We start from the raw sequence: 27315 nt of genomic DNA, 5'->3' as shown, positions 1-27315 counted from the left end.
TTCTGGTTCCTACATGTGGCTCACATTGTGCGGTTTAGCTTTCTGGTTTTTGAGCAGAGTTGAATGTGAGCTGGTGTGCTTGAGCTGCAGCAAGCAGTGCAAAGATGAGTGGTGAGATCCATGGAGACTTTATAGATCTGCACATCCTAGAAGAAGCAAGAGTTTAGAGAAATGCCAAAGTCATTTTACGGCAGTGAGGATGTTTTTTTTTTAATGCAAAGGCAATATGTAAATATATAAATATGTAAGTCTGATGCACAGATGTGAATTTTTAGGAGTGAAATTAATGGCTAGAGAGGGACTTTACATGTTTGCAGATATCTAAAGCAGAGTTTTCTATTATGTAGAGTGTGTAGAGTATTTTATAAGTCTTCTCAAAAAAGTAGTTGCCCTATAAATGTTGTGGAGTAAAATGTTCATATTATTTTTGTCTGTAATGAAGCAGAGTGTGAGTTTAAAGCAGCATTAATTAAAAATGCTCAAATATAGTGCAACTATTTTAAAATTGTACTGAAGTGCAGCCCGTAAAGCAGCTGTAACTTATATTTTTTTGGAGTAATGTGGCAAATGACAATTAGACAACAGTGTGACAATGCGACATGTCGACCATAGCAATGAAGTGCGGCCCTCACCTTAAAGGACCACCATGTAGAGATTAGTGACATCTAGTGGTGAAGCTGCAGAATGCAATTTATTGAATACCGAGCCATTACTCACCGGTCTCTTTACGAGTGTGTATGAGAAACTACATGAGACCGACTTTTATGTAAAATGGCAAAATACCTTCTAAAATGAGTGTTTGTCTGTTTGAGCTGCTGAATGAAACCTGATTCCTGTGTTGGTGTAAACGGGTTATTCAAAGCCAATGAAAGCACACTGATTCATAGTTACAGGTTATTTTATCCGGATGAAAACATGTTGGTAAATAACAGATTCCATTTCTGCTAATGGATTCCCTGAAATTTTACACGCTGATCCTTGAAGGGACCTTTTTAATTTGTTTGTGTGTTTGTCACTTTTCATGTTCGGGCTGCAAATTTACTATTTTGTTTTACTCTCAGTTCTGTTGTAGTATCATTTTCAGAAGCTGATATGTCAGTTTTGTTTTCACAGCTCGTTTCTACTGACTCCAAGAGGCCAAAAATACCTTCCAGTCATTGTAGCTTTAGGCTAACAAGCTTATTCCACAGCTACAGAAAAGGCACGCTGTTAACTGTAAATATAACATCCATAATAAAAACATGGATGATGGATAGGTAAAGGACAAACTAGAAGGCAAATTTCATGAAAACTGGGAAATAAAATCACCATTACAACATGTCAAAAAATATGCTGAGGTTAACTGATTATTCTAAATTTGCGGTGTGAGTGCGAGCGTGATTATTCGTCCTGTTTGAAGTTACTTTATTGTTTTTAATTTTTTTTTCTTGTTTTTTTACTGTGAAGCACTTTGGTCACCCTCTGGGCTGTTGTAAAGGGCAAATAAACTTTAACTGATTGATAAATACATGAATAAGTAGAGAAATCAAATGATATTAGAGCAATAAATAAATAATATCAAACTATATGCATCTTTGCAATGCTTTATAAGACAGAAAAATAAGAAGGCTATTGAAGAAGTAATTAGAGATAATGAACTATTGTTCTGGAGCATACAGAAACTCATTTAGTGTTTAAATACTTGTCTGCTGAACCATCCAACATCCTGAGACAGCCTTGGAAGGACGTATTTAAATCCCCAGCACTGAAACCGAGCGTCTGTGATCTCTGATGTTTAAATCAGTTTGACAGTGACATCCAGTTTCTGTTCACAACAAAGACAAGAGCAGAGACCAGCTGGTGGTTTGATGCGCTGTTTGGATTGTGGCGTTGTTCCCACATTGTTGAAGGCCACAATTCATATGTTTCGCTCTCCACCTCACCAGTGTGTTGTTCTTTTTGGGCTGTCGACAAATGCCCCACTTTCCTGTTCCCACTGACTGAGTCTGTGGCAGCAAAGAGACCAATACGCTCCAATTACCAGCTGTCTAATTAACCCATATATTATTTTGCTCTTGCTTCTTGTGGTGAACCCGTTTTCTGTTGCGGCATTTTATATCGATGGTTGAAGCAAGCAGACAGATGAAAATGTGGTGGTAAACATTTAAGTTTGCAACATCAGAGGATTTATTTTTTATTTTTTTACTGGAGCTTCCCATTTCGTCTGGCTTTTTAAAATAGTATTTATTCTGTGGTTAGATAACCTGATGCATCTTTGGAGGAATTTACATATTTATTTATTTTGCGTGTGTGTGTGTGTGTGTGTGTGTGTGTGTGTGTGTGTTGTGCGTCTCCGAGATGTCGAGGCTGTTCTGGGATGCTGTTCGCGGCGGTTCTCTGTCTGCTAACGTTTTGTTTGTCATTATGTTTTTCCCCGCAGCTCTGTGTAGTCCTGTGCTTTTTGAGAATGTGCCAGACACAGCGGAGTGACAGTAGTGATAACATGCAGAGTGAATGTTAAGCTTCCTCTTAGTCACAGGGAGACCTCACACATACACACACACAGCCATACACACACGTACACACACACACACACACACACACACACACACACACACACACACACACACACACACACACACACACACAGCTAGAGCGAGTCAAATCCAAAACCTGCATCTTTGATGTGGCCACTGGCACTAATGAGATTTGTCATCTTTTCAGACAGAATTACTACAGTCCTTGTTCAGTGTTTGTGTGTATTTCTACATGCACACACACACACATGCACATTCACGCACGCACGCACACACACACACAGCCTTCTTCGTGCAGCCTGTGTAGTTTGTTGAAAGACTTCCTATCAGTAATTGAGCTCATTTTTAAATATTCATTCAGCAACGCAGTGCAGAATTTTGAGATAAGACAGCCTTGATTTTTGATCTTGATTTGAATGAATAGATGCAGAGACCTTCAGCTACATTCACTTGTGTGTGCGTGTGTCTGGTAGTTATTGATTTAGGTGTTGTATTATTGCGTCCTTCTACCCTCCTCAGGCTCTGATGACATCTCTGATTGGTGAGGCAGCAGGAAATTAAACCAGGAGGAAACACCTTTTAGCCTCTGAGAGAACTCAAAGAGCCGCAGGCTTCAGAAAATAACGTTTCCACACAGGCTGCTGTATTTTTATTTTTATTTTTGGTGACATATTTCTTTGGAAACTGTACAGTCTGGAGCGTTTAATAGGTTTTCATTTCTCCTCACCTTGGCTGTCTGGCCACTGGTTATGAGTTTCCATGAGTTTATGCCTCCGATCCTTCAAAAAGGTTTTTCACTTTGATTTAACCGTGATGGGCCATGAAGGGCAATAGACCATTTGGCCTCTTCACAGCTTGTGCAGCCACTCGGATGGAGCTTTAGAAAAGACTCGCCCCCATGTTTATTATTTGAATTTGAATGCTGAAGACAGAAAGTGAGGCTGCAGAAAAGCCCGAAGCCTGCAGAGTGAGCCGACACTTGTTAGGGGGTGAGTGTGCGCTTTTAAAATCTGAGGAAGAGAAACGGCGCTGAGATGAGAGCGGCGTCAGAGTAGCTTTGCAGCATTAGTAGAAGCCACACAACCTGGCAACTGTAGATGTGCTGCTTCGCTCCAGCCTCCTTACATAACGTAAATAAAGAGAGTAGCCAGAGGCATGCGAGCAAAACTGATGAACCGCCGGGCTCCTCTGATACCTGCAGGCAGTAAAGCAGAGGCTATTTGACAGACCTAAAAATAATCAGGAGATGAGAACAATGTGGTGACAGCGAGAGGGAGTGGGAACAATGGGAATACCTTTTGTTTGTTTTTTTTGGTTTTGTATTCCACGGCCAAGAGCTGCTGCTCCTGTTGACTCATCCGGCTGAGTTTGTCACAGGAGGCCGCTGTGTTGGCTTCTATTGTACCTTCAGGGATTGCATAACTTTGATTTATAGTGGTGGGTTTCCAGTCTATTTCCACTCCTCCCCACCCTCCCATCTCTCCCAGCCCTCCCCTCCACTCACTTCCTGACATTTGCAGTGTTAAATTTGAGCCGTGTGCATTGCGGCCGCTCGGCTTACCGGCCTCGCGTCCTAATCGGCTCTCCTGGCCCGAGCTCTAACAAGCTTAAAGCGAAAAACGGAGCAGTGGTCAGCAAGAAACACATCAGCGCTGTTTCCACCTCCTGCTGGTGCTGTGATGTGCTGTGTGGTATGCAGATGAAGGAGGCTCACAGATTCCATTGTGCGGTTGAGTAAATATTTCCAACTTCAACCGGCTGCAGCAGTGCAAAGTAAAGCAGCAGAGGCCAAAGAGAGAACATGAGCTCTCTGCTTTCTTAAAAATCCAATTTCTGAAATGTACACTTACTGATAACAGCCCCCCCCCAACCCCCCCCCCCAACCCATCACTCCAGCATGGAAAATATCTCCTTTTGTGCACATCTAATTGGTTTTTATTGTGCTCACCCTGGTTCGTTCGCTTATATCATCTGCACTGATTTGGATTCTTCTTGTCTGAGCTGTTAAAGCCAGCTAGAAAACCACAGTGAAAGAGAAACATAACCCCAGAGCTTTCTAATCCACCCACTATCCTCTGCTCTGCTCCAATCTGCATACGATGTGGGAGGCTATTGTGTGAACTCGCTGATCTGATGCCACATTAAATATGGGCAGCGCGCACACACCTCGCATGCATACCCACTTATCCTTTAATAAAGGTACCGGAGCTGGATCTGAATAAAAGTCCCAAATGAAGGAGAGATTTCGACATGTTTAACATGTTTTTACAGCCTACAGTTCGTTGTTTTGCATTTAAATGTTTCCAATAAACAGGAAATAAGTGTAGTTGAGGAAAATGCAGTGAGAGTGTGAGGATGCTCTGGGGATGCTGGTGTTGTATGGTTTAGTTTGGAGGCAGTTAGCTTTTATTTTGAAGCATAAATAGATGTCAGCTCAGAGGCGAATTGAAGAGCAAATTGTTGCATCCAGCTCCCTGAACGTGCATTTATATGTCACACTATAAGGCTTAGAAGTGCTGAGAGGGGAGACCAAAGTTAACTCCTCAACTTTGACCTCATTCGTCCAATGATTTCTAACTTTACTGCTCCAAATCGCTGTGACCAAACGACCATGATCCCCTCTGACACGTTCCACGAGTTGCATATTTCACATCCGAATTCAAGTTATTTTTGTCTTGGCTAAGAAATTGCAGGGAGTGACATCACATCTGCAGCTGTTTTTCTCTGCTATAAGAAAAAGGCAGATGCACGAGCTTGAAGGAGACGCAGGATTCTCCTCGTAATAATCCACATTTGGCTGCTGAGTTTTCACCGTGATGCATTTGCAGTTTTATATACCGGATCTATATATTTGTGTTGGCTTATCCTCCTGCCTGCTGGCATTAAGCAGTTTAAAGTGTCTTACTCTTTAAGGTTTTTTTTTTTTGTAGTAAAGGTGGAAATGAGCTGCAGCCGAGCGGGGCTCAGTAATCCTGCCCTCTGTGCCTTCCAGCCACACACTTCTTATTTACTCCTGACAGCTTCAAATTGAAACTGTGATCACATTTTCCACACCGTTCCTCAGCCACGCTCACTTTCAGGGCTTTACACCGGCGAAGGGAGGGTTTTTTTTTTTTTCGTTTCTTGTTTTCTCTCCCTGCCTTCCCCTCCTGATATCTCTCTTTTCCTCTGGCTCACTCGCTGCCCTCAGGGATTCATCAATAGCCGACCCTGACGTTGTTTTTTTATTTTCTGCGAGTCTTCCAACCTCATTCTCTGTCTCTTGCTGGACTGGACAGTCCATTTGTCAGGATTGAAGACAAAAAAAAAAGACAGAGAGGACTTGGATTAGGGGGAAAAGAGGAGAAAGGAGGTGGATTAATCAAGGTCTGTGTGTTTCTCTGGGTGACAAGCTACAGACAGTTCTGTCATTACCATCTGATGAGATGGGAGCAAAGGCTCATGGGCTGTTTGTCTGGGAAAAATCATGTTTGTACGCGTCGGGTAAAGGGGTTTAGATCTAAGCAAAGAGAAGCCTCTGGGAAGAATCACTTACAGATTTATGCGAGTTATTGTATAAGCACTTGGCAAACGTCCACTCGTTCTCCCAGTTCGACCCTCCTAAATTAAATTCTGTTAGTTTTACTGGCACGGCTGCACATAATTTAACTTCGCAATAGCGAATCTTGTAAGACTCCCATGTTGTCAAAAAGAGTGGATAGTACATTAAATCTATAGAGTGGAACAGATGGCTGAACACACAGAGTCGCACGCACACTTAAAGGGCACCAGCGTCGAAACCCAAAAAAATGACCTGAAAAGTAATCAATACCTCCCTCTGTGTTGTTTGCTCAGTGTTCAATAGAAAACCGATTACCTCAGAACACTCCAACCTGAAGCCCGAACACGCCCAGATGTCTCCTGTACAGGAATAGCATGAAGCCCACCCGTAGCCTGCAGCCACACAGCTCATCCACTCAGGGTGTCCGTGACAGTCCTCCACTTTGTTCCAGTTCTGGCTTCGTGCCCAGACCGGGTCTGTCGTGATGTTGTGGGCAGGAGATCGAGAACTTGGCTGGACTTCACATTGCTCATTAGCTGCCCCGGTGGCTCACAGGCCACAATGCTCTGAGGCTCCTGCATGTGTTCGACATGTTCATACACTCCTGGAAAGGTGTCCTTGAGCCCACAGCCGTACGAATAGGCTTTCCTTTTTTAAAGCAGTTTGAATATCTGTACCACCATCCTATACGGTAGGTGAGATAAAGGTTTAGCATGTCCCAGTGTGCCAAAAATACCACTAATCCAGTCAGATTATGCCAGCCAACGTATTTTTGTGATCATTCTGAAGCACAATCCTCTGTGTCGTTACACTGTAGAAGTGTTTTTTTTTTTTTTTGGGTCAACATTTTTTTTAATGTTTTGAAGAATTTGCTGCTATGTGACAGATTTTCTACGTTTTATCAACGCTTTAAAACAAGAAAATCACGGGAAAAAATAAGGCCGAAATTGAAATCACATCTATATTCTTACATTTTGTAATTTGCTTCATTGCGATGTATAGCCATAAAATGTTCAAAACTTTACTGCATTGAAATTCGCTAAAAATATTATTTTGCATATATTTGTTATTATTTTCACTGCTTTTTACAGTTTTACGTAGTTTTTTTTTACAGTGTTTGGCCATAAAATCTCATCTTTTTAAGCTGTACTTTTTAAACTGAACAGTTTGCACTGGAAGACAGAAATAAAACTCAGAATTCAGATATACGCTGGTCCCTCGTCTATCGTGGGGGTTGCGTTCTGTGCCCCTGCGATAGACGAAAATCGACAATGTAGCGACCATATTCTTTTCATTATTTATATATATTTTAAGATTTTATAAACCCTCCCCGCACTTTTTAAAAGCCTTAAACCTTTTTGACACTCTTGTATACACTTCCTATGCTCTTAAACACTTTCTACACTCTGAAACCTGCGTAATTTTAACAACATATAAAATTCTGTATGGGTACTCACCAGTGAATGTACTACAACTTGAAAGATGACGACGATGATGAATTAGCTGTGCAGTACTGATAATAATGAGATGAATGTACCGCACAGTGAAAATGGACAAGATGCTGAACGCTGCTATACACTGAAGAGACTGTTGCTACGACCGCTGAGCCAGTCATCGACCAGCACTGTACGCCACGCCTTTTATTTCCATTTAATATTCCTTTAATATGTTTTAATTACTATTTTGTATAGATTTTTTGTATGTTTTTCAACTTTTAAGACTAGAAAATGCTTATTTTACCTCAAAAATAATGAAAATGATAAATATGTAAAAAAAAACAACTATATACCGCAAAGTCCCGCAATATAGCGAAAAACGAAATACAATTTAAAAATCCGTGATACAGTGAGACTGTGAAAAGAGAACTGCAATGTGGCAAAGGACCACTGTACATCTGTTACTATTGGCTATTTGTACTGCACACACTGTAAAAAAAACGACAAAAGGTAACACCCGTCCCATGAAAGTACATTTTCATACTGAAAAAACATTTTTTTGCCTGAAATTTCCATAATATTCTTTTAATTTTATAAATACAGTATTAAGCTTACATTTAACAGCTTCATGTAATTAATAAATAGGAAATATTAGTTACAAACCAGCCCTAACACTGTTATGTCAAAAAGCGCTATTTTCTGTTAAAAATATGTTTTGTGCATACACAGCTATAGCGTTTAAATGTGACTTTACATTACATGCGTAAATTATCAGCCTACTTTTCTATGTTTTAATGTGTTTCAAAAATACATAAAAATATGTAAAATAATACAGCAGAATTTTAAGTTACATTTCTGATTTTTTTTCTCCACAATATACAACTGTTGCTTCATGCTTGCATTTCCTGGAGCCAAGATCTCTTGTTTGTTCCTGAGATTTATTCCTCTGTTTTCTCTTAAAGTTGGTGTTTTCGGTGGTTTTCTTTGGCCAAATCAAAGCTCTAAGGATGTAATCTGCATGTAGAGACTGTAAAGTCCTTTGAAACAAACAAACAGGTAATTTCAAAGCTCATCAATCACGCTAAAGACAAAGATGAACTCTTGCTCTGTCTCACTGCTGACTTTATTAGAAATGCAAATTTCAGTCATGGACCTTCATAAATCATCAGATTCATAAAGTGAATCTGTTTTATTTGTGTGGTAGAGGAGCCAAACATTAGTCACATAAATAATTTATAAAAACCAGATCCGCAGAATGCAAATGACAATAAAACCAGAATTAGAATAAGCATTTTGTCACAACAAAAGAAATTCAGATGGGGGACAGGCCAAGTGGAAATAATACATCTCTAATAAGCTCAGCGCCGACAGTTTGCATGATTTTGGCGCAGAAAGAAAAGAAATTGACTTGACATCTTTCTGCTCTGGATGGACGCAGAGTCTGCTGGGGTTAGAAATGCCGGGTGTAATTATAGTGTGTATTCAGCTGCAGAGGTGGAGCGCAAATCTCTGTGGAAGGCCTGTGTATCAGCAAGAGCAGATGGTGCAAATAACAATACAGCGATGGCTTGTTTACATTTGCATTCAGAGGACAACGAACACCTCAATTTCATGTCGTTTTGTAAAAAAAAAAAAAAGCAGAGGTCACCAGGCAAGATGTAGAGGAGCTGTAGGCAAAAACAGCCATAAGAAACTGTAACCGACGCTTCATTTGCATTCGATGCTTCTCCTGCCAGCTTCAACCTTTAATATTCAATAACTGTAGGCTGCAGAAACACACCACACTGCTCCAGTCCCGTGTAGCTTTAATGCCAAACTTCTTGCTTCGATTACAACCAAAATATTCATTGTTTCATGCATTTGGTGCAAAATGTGCACACCATGCTAAAAAAAGAAGCAATTAAAGGTGACTCCTGATGACTGCACCCCTAATAAGCATTTTGCTGTCATTTCCCCCGTGCATACGCTGCATTTCTTCCACTCCAAGCAGCCGCTGAGCTCCGACAATGCTGGAGTCAGTGTGAGATTAAAGTGAAAGCTCCGCCCCTCTGATTTATTGTGATCCACGATTTCATCCGAGCTCAGAAAAAAACATCCAGCTTTGCATCGTTTGGTGAAATGTGTTCACACGAGTCAGTGTCGAGCAGAAGATCATTTGTTTGGGCCTTTCTCATACCTGTGCAATAATCAGAGTCATTTTTTAACGCATATAAATGCCACAGCTGACTGCTCAGACTTGAGAGAGTATAAGATGTGATGATATGAGATGTGAAGGCCTGGAGCTGCCAGTCTGTTGCAGAAACTGGACAAACCCCTTTTGACATCCTGTAATTAAATATAATTGAATGTGCTCTTTACTGGGGCTGTTTATTCTGTTGCTTTCATAATATTCCTGCGAGCTACTGCTATGCTTTTTCCTTCTGCAGCTGTTCCCCTCACTCACTCATTTGATTTCTGCCTGCCTCAGCTTTATCCAAGCACAAATACGTGACTGATTTTTCACCTGCACCTTTTGCCTGCTGCCTCAGCTCGTCCGTACGGCTAAAAGCTTCCGTTTGATGGATGATCTCAGCCGTTGCATTCTCCATTTGAGCTGTTCTGTGTGCCATTTCATTCCATTTGTGCTTCTGTCACCTGCAGCAGAGCAGACTTTCATTGGTATTTTGTTTCCCTTAACTCACTCTGCAACTCATAGTTCCTCCACTTTCTTTCATGAACACACCCCCCTCTCTGTATTTGTTTAAAAATTAAACATTAATTTAACTTTATGGCTGCCGTTATAAATAATTGCTGTGATTTAATTAGCGAACCTAGCAGGGGAATTCGCTCTCGTCTACGGGGTTTGGTTTATCCTCGAGTTAATTAATGAATTCATACGCTGCGTGAGTCGGAGTCATATACTATCAGCAGCACACATACACCTGCTACTTTCTTCTTGCCAGGCAACAATCAATTATTTAGCATTTCATTGAAGCTGCCTGCATGGTGCTGGATCTGTCAAGCTCAGCTCCAAGTCCCGCTGTCAACTACACAGACTCGTGTACTTAAGCAGAAAAAAAAACAGACAGCAAGCAAACTAAACACAATATTTGTATGTCTGTGTTTAATGAGAGATCTGTCACAAATGTGTCCTCGCCTCCACTCGCTTCTTCTCCCTGCTGTCGCTGTGGGCGTCTATATGCCCCGTGTGTCCCTGACATTGGCAGGAAGCTGCCGGGGTTATTCATGTGACGCAGTGATGTGTGCAGAGTTGGGGAGATGTTCCACGTCCCTTTTGGGAGTCACTGACCCTCAACACTAAAGGCTAGGGACCGTCTCTCAAGTGCAGCGCTAACCTCTCACTGTAACAAGACTGACATTGACTCAGAAACACGCAGCCTGCAGTCACTTTTATTTCTCTGCTTTGGTGTGTTTGCTCTAATATTATTATTTTTGGTCACGTTTCATCCTTGAAGGGTTTCTGGTTTTCCTTCCTTGCAGGTTTGATGGATAGAAAATCTGAAAGAGCAGAAAGGGGGTTAGACGGGTATCTTGACTTGCCGACACGCTGCATGAGATGATATTAATGCCTGACTGAGTTTGTGATGCATATATTTGCTCAGCTCCGTATTAAATCCCATATATAATGCATGTAGCTTTTGTAGAGTCGGTTTCTAATTCTGTTTTATTTATGGTTTCTCCGCCAAGGCGAGAGCTGCTGCAGAAGGATCAGTGCAATTTTTCTATTTGCCTCCTCTGTTATGAAGATAACCCAAAAACGAACAAGCTAAATTTCATGCAACTTTGTGGAGATGCACAGAAAGACCCACTGAAATCAAGTTGATGTATATTGGGCATTTAAAATGACCTGAATTGACCAAAGTGTTGTACATATCATCAGTCAGGCAGAAACAAAAATATGAACAAAAAGCAAGACAGCTTGTGAAATCAATTTCCATCCATCCATTATTTCTACACGGCTCAATCCTCATTAGGGTCGCGTAGGGGCTGGAGCCTATCCCAGCTGACTTGGGGCAAAGGCAGGACACGCGCCGGACAGGTTATCAGTCTGTTGCATAGACTGTATATATAGTGGATGTAGCATCTGGCTCCAGAATTGAAGCCAACCCGGAAGTGTCAAAAACTTGCAATATCACGCCGTCCGCTAGGGTTGGCTCCAAAAAGCTTTTTCTCCATAGACCCCAATTCATTTTTGGAAAAAATAAAATTTGATAGACTGATTTTCTACAGCTCAGGATTTTTTCCCTGTTAGTTTTCATTCTCAAAATGAGAGATCAGGTGGCCGATCTTAAAATAAATCAATACTGAATTTTAAATAAATCGTGAAAGTTCGCGGAGCCAGGGGGCATGGCTATATTTGATAGACAGCAACAGAAGCCTCTGCGGTAAAATGTGGGCGGGATAAGAGAGTCCTCAGCCAATCCTGCCCCTAGTTGCTCTCCGGTCCAGTCTGTTTGACGCTTTTTACGTCACTGGCTCCAAAAAAATCCAAAACGGCGACCAGGAAGTAGCAAAATCCTCGCTTCATTTTCTCGGCGTTGAAACCAACGGGTGACGTCACGGTTAGTTTACGCCTGGTCTGTTGCAGAGCTACAAAAACAGACAAACAGTCACTCTCACATTCACACCTACAGGCAATTTAGAATAATCAATTAACCTCAGCATGTTTTTGGGCTGTGGGAGGAAGCCGGAGTACCCGGAGAAAACCCACGCATGCACAGGGAGAACATGGGAACTCCACACAGAAAGATCCTGTGAAGGCGGGGAACCAGGGATCTTCTAGCTGCAAGGCAAAAGAGCTAACCACCACACCACTGTGGAGCCCTGAAATCAATTTGTGAAATGAAATTAAATAGTTTCAAAGTGAAAGTCAAGAGAAAACTGGATGGTAATTTGTATGATACATTTTAAAGAATATATTCAAAATGAATTATAATTCTAAAATATTAATGCAATAAAAATTCCTTAAAAAACTGTAAAATGTAGCAGGAGGCGTCACCAAAAAAATATATGTCAAAAATGTAGAATATTTTCCCCTCAGAAACATTAAAAACTGTGGAAAAATGTCAAAAAAATTATTCAATTGTGACTTTTTTCTGCTGATTTAATACAGTTAAAAAAACATTTTTCAAGTTGAAATTACCATTTGCAAAAAATACAGATTTTGGAATTGGATGTTATGTTATCTAACTGTTAGCCTTTTTTGTTGTTTTTCTGGAATTTTCCGAGATATTATTTCTAATTTAACAAAACAGGCCCAATCTGTAAAACAACAACAAACTCTTAAAAAAATACAGTCAAAAAATGTTCATTTTTAACAGTGTAGGGACAGAAAATTTCAGAAATGTACCCAGGTGCTAACTAATGCATGATTTTAGAAGCAAATTAAAGGAGCCGTTATAAATAAAGGCTGCATTTAAATGGTATCTAGTGCAGGGATGCAGGAGTAAATCTTTGATTTTCTTTTAGTACCACTTTAAAGTCTCTCAGCAGCTGCAGATGAGGCTGAGAGGACTGACTGATTCTCAGGTACAGAGAGTTAGAGTAATCTGGCCTCGAGGAAATGAATGCTGTTGTCACAGTCTTCATGCCATTCTGACAGCAGAAGATGGACTAAAATGTTCCTCAGTGTGAATCAGTGTCATTTTAGTGAAGATAAGGATCACTTTTGTTGAAAATGTAAGAGCAAGAATTGGCCTTGATGGAGGATGTGCTTTTCCTTTCTTGTGGTAGACTCTTAATGTGGCTTCAACATTTTAGGTGTTTATAGTTTTGCTGCAAGATAACATTTCTTACTTCACCTCACCTTACTCTAAAAGGCATTCAGGTCTGCTTCAGTGAAACATTCATTCATTTCTAAGCGGTTCATAGGAGACTTAAAGCTCATTAGCACATTAGATGCTGCTCCACAGTTTTTAGGATCCAAGTCAGGATCTGAAATGATTGGAAGCATATAGTTATAAAAAGGAACTTTTTAATAAGGCGCAGCAACCGAACATATCTACCACTCACAATGCTGTGATCAAAATCTCAGGCATGACCTTCACCAGCCTTCATTAAAGGTCTAGACTTGTCTTCCTCCACCTTATTAGATGTCCTAAATGTGGACACTTTTAAACTGTCTCTGCTAAACTTAATGTTCCATCTAGTGGGCAAACTAAACCACGCTTGTATGCCTTTAGTACTGTTTTTGAAGCATTTTCATGTAGTTTTGCTTGTCAGTGCTTTTTTTTTTTCAGACCGTGGATGGAATATTGAACTGCTCTCATAAACATAGCAGCCTGCATTTATACTTCTATACTTTCAAACTTTTTCATCTGAAGTGTTCTTAGTTTGCATTGATTTTTTTGTGCCAGTGCAAGACACATTTTAACAAACTTTTTACAATAAAGAAATGAAGAAAAGATCAATCGATTTCAAAATTGTAGCTTCCAAATAGGCCATTTGACAGTAACGATAAAGATGTAACTGCAGTTCCTGTGTTTCTTCTTCTACATACTGTTTGCAGTCTGAGTTTGTTCTAAAAAGTGAAAACTTTTTGCATTGATTGTAATTTAAGATGTAAACGTTGAAGCAGAGTTTTCATTCTAAACACATTCTTTTATATATGTGGTTTCTCACTAAACCTTATTATCGGCATCTTTTTTTGTGGAAAAATGTGTTCAGCAGTATTTTGTTCTATAAGCCTCCTCGTAACTAAGCATTCTTCTTCTCCTCTCACTTAGGTGTTAAGAATAGATCACCTCTGGGCTCATATTGACATGAGGAATATTGTTTGTATCATGTTAGCATTGAAGAAGGTCTGCTCTAGGCAGATTTACACATTTACCATATTCTAATTCCTTGTCCACCAAACTTAGCGTCTAGTCTGAAGACTAAAGCAGTAAATTTTGGTCTCAATGGACCAAGAACCTTCTTGCTGTTGACCTCAGTTTCCTACATGCCTTCTGGAGAACTGTAGTTGAGATTTAATATGAACTTTTTTCAACAGTGACTTTCTTTGTGCCATGCTCCCATAAAGCTTTAAAACAGTAAAGAACAGTTGTATATATAGTTTCTCCCATCTCTGCTGCTGAAGCTTGTAGCTCCTTTATAAGACTCATGGTGGCCTCTAACCTTGCCAGCAAGTTGATTTCTCGCGATATTTGTGAGTTCACAAATCTCTCAAGAAACCATCTTGCTCCGCTCCCGCCTTCACTTTTCGTACAGCACCAAGTTGGTTCGGGCCAATCACGCAGCAGTATTCGTGTGTGGGGCGGGATATCCGGGTGTGACGACGACACCAAGCGCCAGTAGATCAAAACAAACACGGCAACGGAGGACAACGATCGTGTAAATGCTGCTATTAAGTCAGTTTTAGCTGAATCTCCTATCGCTTCTTTGAAGGAAGAACAACGAGAGGCGCTTTGCGCATTTCTAAATGGTAAAGATGTTTGTGCTTTTTTACCAAGGGGTTTTGGTAAGAGTTTAATCTACCAATTGGCTCCGCTCGTTGTGAAGATCCCGCGATTGGCTAAAAACAAACCTGTCAGAGACAGGACATACTGTTGCATTGTCCAATCCGTGCCTCTTTCCTCCGAACAGATTTACATGGAGCGGTCCCAGATTGATATTGTGGGGTACTATCAAGTACTACACAATTATTAATCTGGCTATTGCCAGGTTAGGTGGCCTCCCTCACTTGTCTCTTTCTTGCACAATCTCTCACTTTTTGAGGACAATCTGCTTTTGGTAGGTTTACATGTGTGCCACGTTCTTCGCCCACCAAACTTAGCATCTAGTCTGAGGACTAAAAGACTGAATTTTGGTCTCATTGGACCAAAGAAGCTTCTTCTAGTTGACTTCAGTCTCTTACATGTCTGTAGGACTCTAATTGAGATTTAATATGATCTTTTTTCAAGAGTGTCTCACTCCTGCATAACGCTTTTGATAAAGAACATGCATCAGTTGTTGTGTGTACAGTCTCCCCATGTCTGCTGCTGAATCTTGTAACTCCTTCAGGAGTCATTGGTGTCTTGGTGGCCTCTCTGCTGCACAGACAGTTTTTGAGGATGATATGTTCCATTCAGATTTACATGTGCCATATCCCTCCAATTTTCTACTGATGAATTTATTATTGGGGGATGTCTAGTGATTTAGGCATTTTCTTGTATCCTCTCCCTGACTTCTCTTTTCAGTAACCTTTCACAGAGTTGCTTGAAGTGTCTTCACGGTGTGGTTCTATCCAAGAGTACTGATTCAGCAGTGACTGGACCTTCCAGATGCTGATTTCTTAATATTACAACTACATAAGACACATTATCTGCACTCAGATGATCTATATTTTCCTGATTGTGTGACTTCTAGCATTAGTTGACTGCACATGTTGGATTAGGTGAGTCACTTTAAAGGGGGTGAATACATTCCTTTTATAATTTTAACTAATTTACGTTCTTTGGTAGAAATCTGTTTTCACTTTGGCACGAAAGAGTCTTTTTTCAGGAATTTTTTAGTCATAAATGCAGAATTAATTTGACTACAATTCAATGTTTAAATATAATAAATGGGGGAAAAATCCAAGGGGGTGGCTACTGTTTAAAGGCTCTGTAATGAATGACTTCTTGTGTACCTCATGTGAACTTACAGTCTCCAGCTGTTGATATTCACTACCTCCATCATCTCATCAAAAGTCTACTTTTAAGCATCACTAGAGGTCAAAAACTCCACAGAGTGTCTTTAAGAGGATGTTCCACAGCAGATAAAGCAGAGGAAGGAGAAGTCGGCTTTTAATCACCGGGTATTCCCAGTGGAAACAGTTAAGCTGTGACCCTTCTCGTCTAGTTCCGACTGCGACGATTTGCAAAGCAGCCTGACGCAACGCGAGGAGTCAGAAGCTGCTCGAGGCCCAAAGCCACCGCATGCAGTCCCCGGTTCCTGTTTATGTAAACACTGTTGTAAGAAAGGAAAGTGTGTAATCAGACACACACAGGCACACATTCACTGAGCCTCCCAGTCGTCTCTGTATTTACTCGAGCAAATATGGTCTTCTGCCCACATCCACGAGGAGTTTCAGTGTGTCTGCAGTCTCCAGGGTTCCTCCAAGCTGTCTCCTCTCTTTCTCCTTGCAGCTTCCTTGAGAGTCCCAGTGGGTGCTGCTGATCCTCCCCCTTTTGGTTTCTCTTTTCTTTATTTACTCCTTCATCCTTACTCCCCATAGGTCAGACTTCAGGGGGAAGCAGATGTCTCCTCTTCGTCTCCATCTCTCTCTCTACTCTCCTTGCACATTTTCCAACTCCCTTAGGGTTTTCTGACTCCCTGTAGACCTCCATCTCTTCCCATTCTCCTCTCTTCTCCACCGCTAATCCAGTCCTGTGCCTTCCTTCTCCGTATCACTTTGTTTTCCTTCCTGCTTCAGCTGAGCTCTGGTGACTCACCAACCTTTGTCCAAGCCGGCGGGTGTGGGACCGTGCAGCCTACGCACACAAACACTGAAACGCCAGCATATTACTCATCCTGCCTCTGCACGGCTGCAGCATGGACGTCCTTATTTTAATACATCACATCATATTTTAAATAAAAAGTCAAAAACCCTGAGCTGTGTGCAATGCAGGGACCAGAATAAGGATATTAAATCAAAGGCTTGGAAGTTCAGAGCAATGATAAAGACGCAGTTTTAAAGATAAATGTTGAACTCGCTCTGTGGTCACTGATTAAAAAGTAATTTGAATGTATAAAAAGCTGCACATTCTGAAGTTTTGTCTATGACAGTAATCCCTTTCAACCCTCAAATGGCCTAAATGTAATGCTACACCACTGCTTCTTCCAGAATGTGCAGATGTATAAAGCTCAAGCACACCACCTCACCTAAAATTTGTTCAAACACTGTAAAACCGCCCCATAATGGCCAGTTAATATTGGAATAATTCAACCATGCATATTTAAACTGGAAACTGATTCTGCAGAGGAATAAGCATTGCTCCATCTCCAATCATCCGTCGCTTTTGGGTTGATCTCTGCTTTCCCATCTCTGGTTTTCTTAAAACTTTTTCATTGTGACTTATGGATATTTCTAAATGGTGTCCATAAAAATTTTGATCGACGTGTCACATATTTTCTGAGATCATTTAAAAAAAAACATCTACCCACTTTCAACACATTTTTTCGCACATTAAAATTTGCTGGAATGACTATCTCACGAACCAATGAAGATAAAAACCTGATATTTTCTGTTATTTTGCACCATATCATTCATTTGGAATCTGCAACATTGAACAAGTAGATCAAATAATGTCTGAGAATGAATATGTTGAAGTATTTAAACAGAAATAAAATGCAACGCAGAAATTCACTAGTGATATTTTCTGAATCATATGTTGCTGCATGTCGCAATAATACAAAGCAAAAGATACTGAATACCTTTTAATATGGAATTTTTGTTTACAAAAATGGCAAAAGAAGTTGTTTTTGCTGAACTTTCATAACTGATTAAACAAGTTGTGCCACAAAAAACAAAACTATTGCAAATTAATTTGAAAAAAAAACGCTGAAAGTGTATTGAGGAGCTCATTTTTAAACTCAGAAACCACATTTTAACCAGTGTTATTTTGAAAATACTTGATATATTACTCTAAGATTTCACAGATACCTTTGTAAATATTCATAGCTTATGATTAAAGCAAATCAGAGATGGTTGAGCAGAAGGAGCCGGACGATTTGAGATGGAATAACTCAGAAAGCTTCTCCTGACAAGCTGACAGAATTGGTTTCTTAAATTTTTAGATAGAAGCCCGGCAAGTCTGAATTCCATGTTCTTTAAAGTTTCATCAGCTTGTTGCATTGCACGGTGGAAATGTTCAGCCGTGCCATTTACTGCTTACTTTCCTCATGATCTCAAATGCCATATAGACACGTTAAAAAGCTAAGAAACTTGACTTTCAACAGAGGGTTTTTTTAAATTTAGTAGAAATTTTAATGAAGCATTAATTTATAGCCCTCACTTTTCATTATTTTCCAGCTTCCCTCAACTTGTTTTTGCTTGTAGTTGAATCTGGTGTCATTTTTGCAGCATTGCCACTCAGCTTTTGTCATTTCTGTCCTCACATCTGTCCACCTAATCACACCTCAGGTAGAGCAGAGGAGGAATGTGCAGCTCACACCAGCAGGGACGAGGGTTTTTTTGTTTCCTGCCATTTTGTCTGCGTGTGAATCTGTTCACATCCATGCTGAAGGTGTGATGGATGCATGTCGGCGCCGTCAGTGAAGTACATGTGCCACCTCTGAGCTCGACTCACCCGCAGGGAGTCCGAGGCGAAGAGACAAGCGGAGCAGCAGCGATTACTCATGCAGCCCTTTTCACAGCTGCACTGAAGATGTGACGCTGTGCTTGCATGGAGACTCTCACGCTGATGCAGCTCCTGTAGTACTGCTGCTGCTCTCCTCGTCAGCGTCACGGTGGTGGATGAGGCTAACGGCAGCCAGAGGCCAGATGGGCTCTGCACGACACTGACTGTACGGCCGCAGGAATAAACTCCTGAACATGCACTGGTGTGCATGCAAGCCTGGTGGGACATACATGAACAGAAATATGATGCCTCATGCACACTCATCTGCCTACAGTCATATACTGTAGTGTAAATACTGTTTATAGTATCCGGTGCACTGCAAAAAGTTTTTTAAATGAGTTTTTGTCATTTCTAAAACTATTTATTATTTCATTAAACATTAGAGATTACAATACAGATAACAGCTTGTAAAATAATCTATTAATTTACTGTTTACTGTAAAAAAAAAAGCCTAAAATGTCAATAATGTCCATTTTAAGAATCAGTATTTTTATGAATTTATTTATTCTATTTATTCTTTTATGAGTTTTGATTAGTTTTGTTGTGTAAAATTACAGATATTAATGAATAAAATCACAGATTTTTTTTAAATGTACTAAATGACCATATTAAACAGGCCAACATTTTATGTTTTTATAAATTTTTGCCTGTAACTTCTAAAACAATTTATTGTGAAATTTTTTACAGACTTTGCTTGCTTAGTAAAATTCCGAGATAATATAAAAAAGGCTAAATGCGTCAGTAATGTCTACATTAAAAATCTGTATTTTGTATTTTAATGAATGATAGTTTATTCCTTATGTGTTTTATGTTTTTATAAGTTTTTAACCTATAAATTCTAAAATAACTTACGCTGAAATTTATAGATTTTACTTGTTTTGTAAAATTACAAGTACTATCTAGTAAAATCACGGATTTTTAATACTTGTCCAAATACAGTCCAAATACGACAACAATGTCCACATTAAAAATCAGTATTTTTCTGAATGATAATTAATTCTTGTTTGCGTTGTTTTTTTTAAGTTTCAACCTGTAAATTCTGAAATAATTTACTGTGAAATTTGCAGTTGTTACTGTTTTTGTAAAATTACAGATATTAACTAGTAAAATTAAATAAAATAAAAACAGGTCAAATATATCAAAATCCACATTAAAATCCGTATTTTAATGAATGGTAACTCCTTCTTCATTAATATTTTTATTGATGTCATTTTAGCTTTTACCTGTAGCTTCTAAAACAATTTACTGTGAAATGTACAGATTTTACCTATGTTACATATTTTACTGTGTAATATATGTACATTTTTGTCTGGCTTTTCATTAAAACTTCTTTATAGCTTCTCTTGGGATGTTGCCAGTGCCTGTCTGTTAGTCCACCACTTTGATTCAGACTGAAATATCTCCTCAAGCATCAGATTGCAGCAACATTTACTTTTTGGTACCCAGATGATGAATCCTGCAGACTTATTAATCTTCTGACATTAATGCCTCCCCTTAAGGACAAATTCTAAAATCTCTTTGCTGATTGTTTTTCTTTTCATAGTGGCATCAGGTCAAAATCTAAACTTCTTCAAATAGTTGCAAAGCTAATGGGGAAAAGTAATATAAATAAATAAATGTGTATGTATATATATTTATATATTTATATATATATACGCCTACTTTGCATTTCAGGAAAACGTTAAGTATGCCAGCGCCTCATCCCACTGCTGTGCTTTTCTCTGCCCTCCATTCACCAAAATCTGCACTTTTCCACTTTGTTATGTATTTAGTTTTGAGTGAGTGGGAGTGCATTAATGGGCAAAACTGCTTTAATTTGCCCAAGGTCATTAGCTGCTTGTTTATATGCGTGTGCGAGTTTTAATAATATGAATCTTGGTGAGTCTTTTGCTCGCGGCCTCCAGTCAAGGTGAATCGCGGTCGTAGATCTTTAAAGCTGAGAGAAATACTGACTTAGTAAATAGCAGCTTTGTGGTTTGGGGTGTTGTTCAGCAAACATTGCATCTGTGTCTTTGAGTCGGTGTTGGTGAAGCTGTGCGAGGCTTACAGGGAGAATTTAGAAGGTAATTTGTTGTAGTTGGATGTGGATGTGCAGGCTGAGGGGCAGGATCAGGCTGGGAGCTGGAGCTCAGATGAAGCTGAACGTGGCGGAGCAGTGGGTCAATTCAGTGGAACCAGGCAGAACAGAGTCCTCGAGGCAGAGCAGCACTGGGGAAGCAAAACTGGAAAGGAGATGAGGAATAAAAGTGGTTGGAGATGGATCCAGGGAGACTTAGTTCCAGGGTTTCGGGGTGATTACACTCTAAAAAGTCATCCAAGAGACCAATCAAATGTACAATTGCAAGATAAAGACTCCAATTGGTTGATTTAGATGATTTTATTATTGTTTTAGGGCAACATATCTACTAGTTCTGAAAGAAAACATTTTAATCTAATGTTCAAAGAAGCTTTTAAGGATATTTACAAGTTCAAATAATGTTGCCATGAGGTTAAAAGTGAACTAACATTGAGAGGATGTTTGGAGGATGTTGTCAGATTATCTTCCATCTTAAAAAAAAAAAAAAAAAGACAGTGCTCTCAACCCAAGATTCAAAAAAAACATTTTCAAGCTGTTACCAAGGCTCCAGGCCACAGAAGAATGTTCCTGTAATCTGATCGACATTTTGCACGCAATAGTCTCTGGATGTTTTGTGGATGTTGCTGCTGTTGCTTCTATAAAATGTTCCTGCAATGTTACACAGCAACAAAGGAAGGACATTCTCATTGCAACATTTGTTTTCGGGACATTTTTAGAGCAAACTTTATCCGGCCAGTAAGAAGAATATTCTGGGAACTGAAAGAAAACTTTCAGCTGAAAAACATCATTAAAAGTTTGCAGAACTTCCTCCGAATGTTTTTAGAATAACAAACAAAAAAAAAACATTCAAGCTGGATTGGTAATTGCTCATCAACTTGTGCGTAATTTGAAGTCAAATTTCGGCGTTAGTTAAATTCAAGTTGTTGTAACTTCATGAAATTGGTTCGAAATCTTAAATTTTCTTCACCTTGAGTTCAGGAATTCAAGTCTCCTCCTCTAAACATGCCTTGACAGTTTCAGACAGTCATGAATTTGGGAATATTTTGCAGCATGACTAACAGTGGACTCATATTTAGTGGTAAAATTTGGCTGCTCTATCCTTCAGTTCAACATACTAGTGGGTAAAAACCATAAAGTTTAATTTTTCACGTGCTTTTATAAATTGTGGGGTGATTTAAGTTTGTGTGTTTCAAGATTTAAATATTGTGTGTTGAAATACATAATTGCAGTTCAAAAAAGTCAGGGCAAAAGGTAATTAGCACCAACATTGTTTTTGAATTCATTTGTTTTTTTCTTGAAAGTTGCTGCATGAACAAAAACATGACAAACAAAAACTACAGAAGAAGATGTATTGGAGCAACTTCTTTTTTTTTTTTTTAGAAATTTTTGTCAACTTTAAAACTTGTATTCATGGTTTTGGTGATTAATTACACAACACACACAAAATCCTTTAAAAAATCTAATGAGAACTATTTAATTTGTATCAGTAATCTGGTATTATGCTACTAGTCAATAAGTGATACTGGTAGTTTTGGGTTTTTTTGTCCTTCAGTTGTAGTAAAATCACATATAAGAGATATGAAACCTAAATGTAATAGTCAAATAGTCCAGCCGCTGATGACAAAACAAAGCTTTTTCATGCCATCTGTCTTTGTCTAGCCTCGCTGAATCACAGCTTGGAGAAAGAAAGTCTTTCCTTAACCAGTTGACCCTGTTAGTCAGAATCAGTCCACACATGAGATTCCTTCCTCCTTGACTGTGCCATTGTTGGTGGCGTACCGGAACTGATAACAGCTTTTTTTTAAGGCTTCTATTGGCCCATATGCTGTTGAAGTCAGGGTTAAATTACTCATTCATTTGATTTTTTTTCAGGTAGACAAAGTTTCTTTTCGAGAACAATGAAGAAAAAAAAACCCTAAAACAAAATGTCCGTGACTCAGCCTGAGACGGCATCATCAAGCAGCTATTTGGCCACTTTCCACCTCTGCGTGTTCCCTTCTGCTGCATCGGTGACCAACATTAAAAGTAATTGTCGGTCTCTAAAGCTGACACACGCACCTGATTGGAAGCCAACGTATGTCCTGCTTTTTTTGCAGTATTTCCATCTGAAAGCGGAGTAAAACGACTGAGACACTCCAAAACTCTACATATGTGCTTTTCACTGCATATAGATGTATTCAATTGCTTTATATCTTTATGGCACCGTTTGGATTCAAGGACCATAACTGTGATCTTCTGGTAGCTGAGCCGCACACAACCGCACAGAGAAAGAGAGGGTAAGCAGTGCTTTCAATTTGACAAATGAGAGTAAAGTCCTAGAGCTGATGTGCAGCCTTTCAACCCGCACAGTAGGCAGGTTCATGTTTTATGCATAACGTATTTATCAACACTCACCCCCTCAGTACTCGAGTACGGCAGAAACTGTCAAAAATATCCAGCCAGAAAAGCCCCTGAAACCCGGAGCAGACTTGATTTCACGAGTGCCCCGAGGTTTAAAGCATGTGGGAGGTGATTATTACTGTGCCGTGATTATGGTAAAGCTGCTCCAGAGCGCTCAGCCAAGTGACACAGTATCCTCCACCTCTCAGCAAAGCTTTTACCATAAGCGGCCCAAGGAAAGGGTTTCGGGGGGGAAATGACATTCATGAAGGGCACCGGACGCCAGGCTGCTGTGGTGCAGAAGTTCTGACTTAAAGATGCAGAGAACACGTTCAGATTCTGCAAAGAAATGCAAATACTCCCGTGTGTTCTTCCTGTTTTCCACCGTACAGTATGAATAGTAGCGTTCAGAGCCCACACATGCTCTGAGCCTGCAGCACAGATGAAACCAGCTCAGGAAAAGCTCCCGTTGCGCCTTCTGAGGACAGCAATGCACACTGCAGATAGAATGAAACATGGCACAGCCTCCATTTTCACCTGGATATGACACTCCTGCGCCGCCTCAGGCTCCGATTTATGCTCTGTTAAAAGGCGGCAGTGAAATGTAAAAGATGTGTGAGGACGCCTGAAGGAAGAATGCAAGTCTTGTCGGCATCCGGGTCCATTGAATAGTAAAATGGGTCTCCTAGTGTTTTAGATAGGAATGAGTGGGGTGGGGAAGGCACCCAAGCTGTGTAAACTGTGAATCTTCAGACCTACATAACATGGTAATGAGTCGCAGTGATGCATTTTGTGTGTCAAATCATACGTCAATGCTTTTTTCAAAGTAATATTTTGGATACTAGAGCAGCAGAGAAAGAATAATTTAGTTTCCCAGATAGGACGACATTTGTAACATTTCACCATGTTCACTGGTTCACAATGTTTCCTGGCAAAGGTACATTATGACCGACTTTCAATTGTCATTTCTTTTCAGAGATGTTCAACATCCTGTTTTGACATCAGTCCTGTTGAGATTTGAAGAGTTTCATTCTGCACTCATCACCAAATCCAAAACACAATGTTTCCCTTAATGCTTTCCTGGAGTTTCAACCACCTGGTGTCTCAGTATTACAAGAGTGCTGCAGCTGTTGCTCTGCTGGAATAGTAGGTTGGTGGTTACCTGTGGAGATTGTGATTTGATCGCCAGCTTTGTTTTGTTCTGGAGCAAGAAACAAGAGGTGCAACTCCTGTTTGGGGCATGATTGTGTACTATAAAGACTTATATCACCATCCACAAAATCTAAAATGTTTGAAGCAATCAAAAAATAAAGAAGAGGAAATCTTCAAGCTGGCTGTTGTTGCTCCAGGACAATGTGCTCGTCCACACAGATCAGGCGGCAGAAGCAGCCAGATGTGGCAGAAGTAGGCCAGATGTGGCTTTGAACTGTTGCTTCAAGCACCTTCCTAATCCAACCTTCACCGTCTGACTTCTATCCATTTCTTAAATTGAAATACATTTGACTTGACTATATGGACTCTTAAAAGTCTGCTTGATTTAACTGACAACATGTTGATATCAATCTGTAAATTCAGTACATGAAAACCTATTTTCTCTAAGGGTTGGCTTTTTGGGACAATGTGGTCACTCATATGTAACTCAGATCAGTTTTTTCATAACGGATTTCACTGATGCTCTGCTGTAAGTGGTGTGTTCTAAAGCACTTTGTAGAGTTTGGTTTTAGGTTCTGATGGTGTGATATAAGTGCAGACTATTTCAACAACTCACATTGAATCTGATCTTTCACTTCTGATTGGTACATGTTCTATATGTCGTCCTAAATCAGATGCAACTCTACTTCAGTCCGAACAGGTATATTAGAATTTCTACAACTTCTGTTTCTCACCTGAGCTCAATGCTTTGCCCCGAGAGCCTTGTGAAGTGCCGCTGACAGATGTGAATAAAAGTGGCCTCTGACATGAAATTTTTGATAAAATCTTTTTCAGTAAAGTCATTTCTGTCTCAATCCCTTGGCTCCTTTCTTCGACTCCGCATCCACACAAACATCAGAAGGGAAGCCTTTTCTTTGTGATCGTATAAACATATGCTCTTCTCTAGAGACAGATATTGTGGCTGACAGTTCGCACATCACCGCTCAGCGTGGACAGATCACTGACTACAAATATCTTTGTATCTGGCTGGATTTAGATGACATAGTGTCAGAAAATCCATCCAAACATGTCTGTTTCATTCAAACAGGAGGACACAATTGCTCTGATAATAATAAGAGCATTTCCTGTGGTCATATTCAACAGACGAGTAGTCAGAAACTGTGCCCTCATTCGTTCATTCACTTGCAGGAGTGTGATGATTTTTCACTTCATTGCTTCCCCCCAAAAAAACTCAAAATAAGGAAATAGCACCACAGTACCTGTAATAACACACCTGAGACACGAACAGCAGGAATGTCCAATTATTTTACCTGAAGTAAAGGCACCACTCCAGCATCTGCTAGTGTCTCTGAGGAAGATGCCTCTCATTCTATTTCCTCTTCTGTTTTGGTAGATTCTGTTCTCTTCCTATTCCTTTCATAAATTGATCTGTGGTCTATTAAGCAAAGGGTTTTTAGAAGGAACACATTTATTGTACTTCACTACAACCTGTTCCTGGTCCATGGTGTGCTGGTACTAAATTATGTAAATGATAAGATCTTTTATCAGTTTTCATTGCTTTCTTCTTTTAGAATCAGATTCTCCTCTGCTTTTCTTTCTCTCATTCAAATATCTTTTTCAGTCGTATATTGTTCTTTATTTAGATTTCCCTGAAGATTCTGATGTGGTAGCATTAGAAAATATTGTACTGCAACATTTTGACAAGACAAAATAAGCCTCTTTGCTTTCATTTTACAAGAATATACATACACAAACTGTGAACGTTAGTTTCTTCATGGGCATTATCCAGTAGTTTGAACAAAAATGATTTAAAAAAAATTATATGTGAAAATGTCAAAGTAGACACTTAAATACATGGTAGCAAGATATATATATATATATATATATGTGTGTGTGTGTGTGTGTGTGTGTGTGTGTGTGTGTGTGTGTGTGTATGTATAAAAGTAACCAACATTATTGTTTTGATGAATAGTTTTAACATAATAATGTTGGTAATTCATTTAATTTAAGAAACTGTTTTAAAAAATCCTAAATAATTTCTGTTTTTGTATATGTATATAATGCGTGCATTTATGTTTAAGAGTCAGACAGCATCAAAATTTTGAAAAATAAAGTCAATCAAAACAAGTGTTGAAAGGAAAATGTTTAAAGATTTTCTATTTAGTTTTATAATAACAAGCTGCAGTTTGTTTTGATTTAATTACCCTCTAAATTTGTTCAGCTCAGCATAGCTTTGAAACAGCCTTTGACTTTCAATCAAACGTTTCTGCACTGTTGATATTTTCAAGGAAAACAAAGTTTCCAGTGGCTTTTGGCTGCTATTAATGGTCCTAACATTTCATGTTCATTTTAGAAGTTGATCTTACAAGTTGCTTTCCTCTGTTTTGTTTTACTGGTTGATTTATCAAGTTGCATATCGTCTTGGTGTTTGCTCACATACTACCTATATATATTTATATGCTATATATACATTTTAATGTATTTATTCATTGTCCATATCTATTAAAAAATGTTTTTTTTATCTAATTTTGTCCCACATGGATTCCCATGCAATTCCTGCTGTGCTGTATCTTATTGTACTACACCCACTCACTGAAAACTGTAGCGGGCCAAATTTCTGAGCCATTTTTCCCCCACAGGACCTGAACGCAGCACAAAATACTCTGATGAGATGATGATGACAAAAAAAAAATCTATTATATGTACATGTATACTGCAATTAAAGTCCGTGCAACATCAAGATTCGAAAATAAAGTTTATCAAAATCCTCTTCTGGATGGCCCTTTTCAGGATTTTGCACTTTAGATTTGTAATTTAAAAAAAAGCTACGATCTGTTTATATATATATATATATATATATATATATATATATATATATATATATATATATATA

At 39.3% G+C, this 27315-nt stretch overlaps 1 long non-coding RNA gene across 1 annotated transcript; it reads right to left on the bottom strand.

Moving 5' to 3' along the window:
- Positions 1-8598: 8598 nt before the first annotated feature.
- On the bottom strand, positions 8599-16882 carry LOC127533775 (uncharacterized). Its single transcript, XR_007941651.1, has 2 exons — positions 16117-16882; positions 8599-12083 (listed from the first exon to the last, which is right to left on the bottom strand). It is a non-coding gene; the product is annotated as an uncharacterized LOC127533775 (long non-coding RNA).
- Between the last annotated feature and the right edge of the window lie 10433 nt (positions 16883-27315).

The sequence above is a fragment of the Acanthochromis polyacanthus genome, chromosome 4, assembly GCF_021347895.1.
Source record: "Acanthochromis polyacanthus isolate Apoly-LR-REF ecotype Palm Island chromosome 4, KAUST_Apoly_ChrSc, whole genome shotgun sequence".
NCBI classification, from domain to species: Eukaryota; Metazoa; Chordata; class Actinopteri; family Pomacentridae; genus Acanthochromis; species Acanthochromis polyacanthus.
This window is presented reverse-complemented; position numbering and strand designations above follow the sequence as displayed.